General features: G+C 45.9%; 1 pseudogene; it reads left to right on the top strand.

Annotated features, from left to right (window-relative positions):
- The first annotated feature begins 7,238 nt into the window (after window positions 1-7,238).
- Window positions 7,239-7,717, top strand: LOC102263313 (annotated as a pseudogene).
- Window positions 7,718-8,430: the final 713 nt, after the last annotated feature.

Raw genomic sequence — 8,430 nt, 5'->3', positions numbered from 1 at the left:
TCTGTATCAGTGATTTTCAACTGGTGTGCTGCAAGAATTTTTAAAACATGCAATAACTGACTATTTACTCAGGGGCACTGACCTCTTTTCCCTTAGAGTGGCAAATAAAAAAGTGACAACAGCTAACACAATAGTCATCCGGTGTGAATGAATCAAAATTATACCTTTTTTTGTAGGATCAGCAAAAAATAAAACCTTTTTTGGTGTGTCACATAATTTTAGTAATTAGTTTATATGTGCCATGAGCTGAAAAGGGTTGAAAATTGCTGTACTATATAATAATCTATTGTTAAGACAGAAACCTCCTAGTGGTGTGACACATCTCCAACCCCACTGCCTTCTACTTAACGCTCGCTTTCACAGATGATGTAGAATAAATAATCTTTGTCTCAGAAATATCTGACTTTTTTTTAAGGTCCCTGACTGGAACACCCCTGCGGTTACCTGACATAACTCACAGAAGCAGATCTGGAGATCAGGTGGCCAGGGAGCCAGGAAAAGACTGGCTACCAAAGGAAAGGAGACTAGGCCCTGCCTCAGTGAGGGGGCTGCCCCAGGCAAAGTGGAGAGGGGGAATTCATCCTCCAAGCGCACCCCACACACACACTGCTCCCTGAAAACCCACCCCAGCCCAAATACTCAGTGGCTTTGGATGCCCTCTGGTCATTTAGGCCACCCCACCCAGGCCTGCCATCCCCAGGGAGTGTTCAGCTCAGAGTCCCCTCTCTACACCTATCAGTGCATCAGGGAGCCACTGTCAGCAAGTTTTCAGACTGGAAAGAATTTATTCCCAAGTTCACATTGGTGAACAAAAGACTCCAACAATAATGGATGGGTTTTACCCTGTAAGGCTGACTAGAGCATGAAGTTGGAGGGGGTGGGGAGATCTTGCTCCATTACCTGAGATCACAGCATGCCTTACACCCATGAGGGGTATGACTAGCCCTAATCAGGAGCAGCTCAATAGCATTGAATTTATACCGAATCACTGAAATTCTCACGAATTACTTTTCCTGAAAAGTGAAACTTCAATTGCCAAAACACTGTTTGGCCAATTTAAAGGGAAATCTTGCCACAATGTGGCACATAGTTCCCTAACACCTTAAAAAAAAATCCTTTTCCACTGGTGTTGTTATGGGCATTCCCTATGGAACTAGACAATAATGTGACTGTGTTTCCTTCTTATCGTTTCTCTGTCCTCTCCATGGCCTTCACATTCCTGTTATCTACAAGCCCGTCTCTAATAACTACCTACCGCCACCACCCTTCCGGGCCATTTCTTTTCTTCTGCAGTGTGTTGAGAGCCACTCTTGTTAGGATAGCATACTAAAAAATAAACGCCAACAGAGGGGTAAAACACCTGGTTTACATGCAGGGGTTTTGGTGTAGTTATTTCAGTGGGTTCTGTTTTCAGTAACTCCCAGTTCAGCACTAAAGTCCAAAGGGAAAGGGGACTCCAAGACTTACTCCCTCCTGGAATGCTCCCTAGATGTATTTGTCCTCCATCCTCTGGCTGGTCAGATGTCTCTATTGTGGTACTGCAGGCAGGAGCTCCATGTCTTGCTCTTCCTGCTGGTTGTAGCCCCACAGGGGATGCCACTGGTGAGCCCCCACTGGGCCTGGGAGCTTTGCTTCCATGAGGAGCCTCATCAAGAGGGCTGAGATACTCAGTCCTGTGGCACCTGACACGGACCTGACATCTTTCTCTCGGGTGTCTGGAGTAGAGACTTCCTACCCCCTCCCACAGCATGAGACAGCATCTGTGACCATGGCCACTTGATGACACAACCACCTGGGGCCCTGAAAGGAGACTCCAAGGAGAGAGCAGAGCGTCACCAGGTAGACCGCCATCAGGAGCACGCGGCTTCCAGAGCCGTCATCTGCCAGCTCTTCGAGGAGCCCAGAGGGTGACGTCTGGACAGGGCCACTTGGCCTGTGTTTGGAGCTGTTCTGAGCAGCAATGATCTGCGTTTTCCGCCCTGTGCATTGTGCTGCATTACTGAGTTGTGAAATCAGTTTAATGGGTCACAACCAGTATTTTTCTTTAGAAGAAATAAATGGAACAGGATGGAAAGTAGCCAAGTACCTTTTTTACAAAACACTCGCTTCGGTGTTATGTATCGGTATGTATGTCTGTGGTAGTTGGGACATGAGATTTCTTTCTCCCAGGGAGTGGAGATGTAGCTGGAGAAGGAAGTCTAAGGGGCAGTGAGCTGACACACATCCATCCTACGGCTGTATCTTCCTAAGATCCATCCCTGCACCTCCACCAGCAACTGGGCAGCCAATGGAATCTGTTCAGGGCCCTAGGACTGCCTCACCTGGAAGGCGCAGGAGTTTGGGAAGCCTTCTTGGAGGAAGTGGGGTTTGCTGTGGCATGAGCAGAATAACAAATAGGGAGAGAGGGTGGCAGGGCATAAGGAAAGGCACAGGCACTGTCTTGTCCTTGGAAGGAGGAGTGGGGCAAACAAGGGTCGGGAGAAGCGGGTGAGGGAGGCTGTAGATACCTGCCTCCTTGGGGAGGCAAAACAAGGGCCAAGGCTAGAGAGGTGAGAGAAGGAAAGCCCATTTGATTTCAAAGACCCATTTTCAAAGGTACCTCTGTGGAGTATTGATAGTGGAGCAGCGAGTGGGGTTATCAGACCCAGTGTCCCTATATCTTATTGATCCAGTAAATGCAACCTAATAGTATCTGCTTTTCTTTTGTCGATTTAAATTTAACTTTTAATTAATTAAAATAAAAAATCTAACCTTGGCAAGTGTTGCTAAATGGTTAAAGTGTCGGCCTGTGCATGTAAGGATCACAGGTTCAATTCCTGGTCAAGGGCACATACCTGGGAAACAGGTTCAATTCCTGGCCCTGGTAGGTGTTCACGAGGCAACAAATTGATGTGTCTCTCTCACATTAATGTTTCTCTCTCTCCCCCACCCCCTTCCCTCTCCCTTTCTCCCTTCCACTGTCTCTTAAAAAGCAATGGAAAATCCTGCATTCAATGTATTCCATCCCTGGGAACTACTTTCAAGCCAGAAGCAAATGGAGTCCAGCAGGATGAGACTGTTCACCTAAAATTAATCTCATAGATATGAGATGACAGAAATAGCAGTGGGGAAATGTTAGGGGCAAAAATAGAATGTTGGGGGCTAGGTATAGTTATAAGAAATATTAACCATGCTCTGTTAACCATGATTGCCTTGCTCCGATTAAAGAAAGGACATTCTAAATAATACTAATAATAAAGCAATGGAAAAATATCCTCAGGTCAGGATTAACAAAAAATAAAAAAATCTAGTTCCTCAATTACACTATCCACATTTCAAATACTCAATAGCCACTTGTGGCTATGGTATTGTATAGCCCAGAAAAACATTTCCAGCAATGCAGAAAGGTTTACTGGACAGGGATGTTCTAGAGTGAGTAAATGAATAATCCATTCCAGGTTCACCTTCCCTCAGGAAGGCAACACCTTCCCTTAGTCCTATTACACCTCTAGTTCTAAGTGCAAATGTTTCTGGAAGAGATAGTGAAATTCTTACCAAAGAGTAGGATCTCCAGGGCCTGAAGAGAGTCATAGTCTAAGAAGCCATCCACCAGATGCTGAATATGTGTGACAGCTTGGGGGGTAAAGGGATGTCAGAAAATAGGACCCTGGCCCCCACTGAATGCCCCATCTGAGGATACTGATGGATAAGGACTAAGCTCCTCCATCAGAAGATGTGGAAAACTTTGAGACCTATGAGGAAAGGAAGTGACCCACAGTCAATATTCATCTTTAAGTGAGAAGACTGAGTTCATTCCCCCACAGTCCTCAGCAAGGGGGTTATTACATGAGAAAGAAGCACGTTTCTACTTCTAGAGAGAGAATAAGAAGTGAATGAAGGTTCACAAGTGGATGCTTGTGAACTTGGCCCTCTTCTGTCCTCTATGTTCACTCAATGACCAGGCCCATGGCTTTATCTCCTTCATACCAGTGATTCCCTGAAAAACACCACAGACCCAGGCCTAGAGATTCCAATACTAACTGATTTCCACCAGGAGCCTCCACTCAACAATCCCAAAGGGAATTATAACAATCTCTGGTCCGCTGCTCTCCCCCTTCCTTTATTCCCTATTCTGGCTCATCCTCCCCCTGCTCGCTCTATTATTCAGTCAGCACCCTGTGAGTCACCCCAGACTCTTCCCCCAACACCCCCACCCCCGCAGCTTCCTTGCTCCACCACTCAAAGCCACCATATCTTGGCCACCTCTCCACTCTGCCTTGAATCGGCCCTGCTCGATCCCCTCTAGCCCTCACTACCATAGGAGCCACCCACTGGCTGTCCTGCTCCCATTCATAGCCACCTCCAGACCAGTGGCTCTTAACTATGAATAAGCAACAGAATGAGAGGAGTTTAAAATCTAGATTCTGACTCAGTACATCTGGCCAGGTTGAGCTTGTGTATTTTGCGAAAGTGCCCCAGGTGATTCTGATGCATACCCTTCTTTAAGAATCACTGCCTCCGCCTCCTCTTGATTAATAACAACAAAAACAATAATTAAAATTTTTTGTGCACTTACATGTACTGCCTCATGTAATCTTCATGACAACCCTGTGAGGTAGGAGCTATCATCTATTCACTCCCATTTTACAGTTGTTAAAACTGAGGCACAAAAGTCCCATGGCTAGTAAAGGGGGAGGATTGGAACATGACCCACTACTCTTAACCATTTTGCTCCCCACATCACTATACAGACTTGACATTTGGCTTACTCTTTAACATCCTTTAAAGATAATTCTAGAAAAATAAGGCATCCTGGGGGCATACTCATGATTTCCCTCTCTACCCAACCTCCCACCAACAGCTTCTTAACTGGAAAAGAAATACCTTGATCAGGGTGGTCATTATATAGTGTACACATATGGAAAAATTCACTGAGATAGGTGATTGGGATCTGTGAGTTTACTATATGTTTATTACTACTCAATAAAAGCAATCCTGAAAACATCACTTGAATAAGAAAGAATGTAACAAATGTGAAATAGGGAAGACATGCATGCACAAAAACTATCATGATGCTGGCAATTATGAAGAATTCTTTCTAGAATAACACACTTAAGAACAGATTAGGACAAGATCCCCAGATCTAACCCATAGGAAATCCTTAGAGGAGAACAGGCTTAGAGAAAACACTGGCTGGAGGCAGGGACCTTGCAAGATGGACAGGAAAATCCAGTAAAGCCTGGCTTGGCTATGGGGGGGATATGGCTGGAAGCTATGGTGGCCATAGCAGTATGGACAAAGGGGCTCTGGGGGTCCACAGGACTATCTGGGCCAGAGTCTGGGGGCTGCCCCAAGTGGAGGTCAATGGCAGTGAGGGGCTTCTTCCTAAACAGTCCGTGTGATGTCTATACCAAGAGGAAAGTCCAGCCCCACCAAATCCAGCTTCTGCAATGTTTGTACTTATGATTTTAAACAAGCCAAACTGGGGTCAACTGTTTCCAGCTCCCACTGTGCAGTCCAAGGGAGCAGGGCTTGGCATAATGATTCTGAATCCTATCCTAAAAGACCAAAGAAAATTCTGAGAGAGAAAAAAAAAAGCATGATGAAATATATACCTTATCCAAGCACCTATTGAGATATATTTAAAGAAAATGTGATCAAAACAGATGGAACAAACAATTCACTGGGACAGACCACAGAGGCCGAAAGCAGACCCAAATATACATGGAAGCGAATTGTAAGATACAGGTAGTATTTAAGATAGATATTTTAATCATAAGTGACTTCAGAAAAAATAAGTTAAATCCTTAACTGTCACAATTCACCAAAATACCACAAATTCTGTCTAGATTAGAAGTTAAAAGTAAAACAACAAAAAACAAAAACGCCCTAACCGGTTTGGCTCAGTGGATAGAGCGTCGGCCTGCGGACTCAAGGGTCCCAGGTTCGATTCCGGTCAAGGGCATGTACCTTGGTTGCGGGCACATCCCCAGTAGGGAGTGTGCAGGAGGCAGCTGATCGATGTTTCTCTCTCATCGATGTTTCTAACTCTCTATCCCTCTCCCTTCCTCTCTGTAAAAAATCAATAAAAATATATTTAAAAAAAAAGAAAAGAAAAAAAAGAGAAAAAAGTCTTTCATAAATTGGGAAAGTATTATAAAAAAAAACATTAAAGTATTATGAGAGAATTTATGTGCATATATAATTCTGTAGCAGAAAAAGCCTTTCTGAGCTGACACAAGACAGAAACCAGGCCAGGGTTAGAGATCCAAATACCAACAAGTTCTCTCCAGCAGGAGCCTCCATCAACAATCCCAAAGAGAATTATAACAGTCTCCACCCCCTGCCCGCTTCCTATATTCCTGATTTTGGCTCACCCTCCACCTGCTCACTCTTGTCGTCCAGGTCAGCATCCTGTGAGTCACCCCAGACTCCTCCTCCTTCTTCACTTCCCCACCCAAGTCACATCTTGATCACCTCCCCACTCTGGCTAGAATCTGCCCAGCTGGATCCTTTCCAGCCTGGCCCTAAATGCAGGTCTTGTCCTGCCACCACTGTGCCAGCGCAGGGGCCGCATGGGCCCCCTGCTTCCAGTCACAGCCACCTCCAGCCCAGTGGTTTGGAAGGCCTGTATGGAGTACCTTGACTACATGGACATCTTAGATTTATGAATGCTTAAATAGTAAACAAAAACTAAATGGCAAACGACAATCTAGGACAAAGTATTTGTAATATAAGAAATACAGCCCTGCCCTAGCTGGTTTGGCTCAGTGGATAGAGCATCGGCCTGGGGACTGAAGGGTCCCAGGTTCGATTCCAGACAAGGGCACATGCCGGGGTTGCGGGCTCGATTCCTATTAGGGGGCGAGCAGGAGGCAGCCAATCAATGATTCCCTCTCATCATTGATGTTTCTATTTTTCTCTCTCTCTCTCTCTCTCTCTCTCTCTCTCTCTCCCCACCCCCCTTCCTCTCTGAAATCAATACAAATATATTTTAAAAAAAGAAAGAAAGAAATACAGCCCTACCCGGTTTGGCTCAATGGATAGAGCCTGCAGACCAAAGGGTCCCAGGTTCGATTCCGGTCAAGGGCACGTACCTTGGTTGCAGGCTCCTCCCCAGCATAGGCCCTGGTCAGGGCTCATGCAGGAGGCAACCAATCAATGTGTTTCTCTCACATCAATGTTTCTCTCTGGTCTTTCCCTCTCTCTTCTACTCCCCCCTCCCCGCCCCCCCCAAAAAAGAAATCAATGAAGCAGCATGAGGAGCTGCTGCCATGTCTGCCCACCTGCAATGGATGATCATGCGGAACTGCTCCAGCTTCCTGATCAAGAGGACCAAGCAGACGTACAGCACCGAACCCAATAACCTGAAGGCTCGAAACTCCTTTCACTACAACGGGCTGATTCACCGCAAGACGGTGGGCGTGGAGCCGGCCCGATGGCAAAGGTGTAGTGGTCATCATGAAGTGGAGATCCGGCCAGCAAAAGCCGGCCACCTCCTATGTGCGCACCACCATCAACAAGAACGCGTGGGCCACCCTGAGCAGCATCCAGCACATGATCCGCAAGAACAAGTACCGCCTGGATCTGCACATGGCCGCCATCCGCAGGGCCAGCGCCATCCAGGGCAGCCAGAAGCCCATGATGGTGAAGAGGAAGCGGCCCGCCCCACCAACAGCTCCTAAGCACCCCTCCCCCTAAAGCAATAAAGGTATCAGCCAGCTCTCCTCAAAAAAAAGAGGAAAAATATCCTCGGGTGAGGATTAACAATAAATAAATAAATAACCGAAAGTGAAAAATAGACAGCCCTGTCCAGTTTGCTCAATGATTAGAGTGTCAGCCCTAGAACTGAAGGATCATGGGTTCGACTCCAGGTCAAGGGCACATACCTTGGTTGCAGGTTCAATCCCCAGCCCTGGTTGTGGCACTTGCGAGAGGCAACCAGGCGATATGTCTCCTTCATATTGATGTTTCTTTCTCTGTCTCTTTCTCCCTTCCTTCCTCCCTCCCTTCCACTCTCTCTCTCTCTAAAGATCAATGGAAAAAATACCCATGGTTGAGGATTAAAGAAAAAAAGAAAGACATAGAGTTAATACCCTAAATATATATCAAGTACTCTTATAATCAATAAGACAAAAAGAATAAACCACACTAAATAATAATAAAATACTGCACAAATGAAATGAAAAAGAAAGAAATATACTTTCTTTTTTTAAAATTGATTTCAGAGCAGAAAGGAGAGGGAGAAAGAGATAGAAACATCAATGGAAAGAGAGAATCATTGATTGGCTGCCTCCTGCACGCCCCACACTGGGGATTGAGCCCAAAACCTGGGCATATGCCCTGACCAGGAATTGAACCGTGACCTCCTGGTTTACTCCTGGTTTATAGGTCGACTCAACCACTGAGCCACGCCAGCCGGGCAGGAATATACTTTCTGATGGGAAAAGA

Source organism: Myotis brandtii, unplaced genomic scaffold (assembly GCF_000412655.1).
Source record: "Myotis brandtii unplaced genomic scaffold, ASM41265v1 scaffold251, whole genome shotgun sequence".
NCBI classification, from domain to species: Eukaryota; Metazoa; Chordata; class Mammalia; order Chiroptera; family Vespertilionidae; genus Myotis; species Myotis brandtii.
Note: the sequence above shows the minus strand (reverse complement) of the source record. Positions and strands in the feature narration are given on the sequence as shown.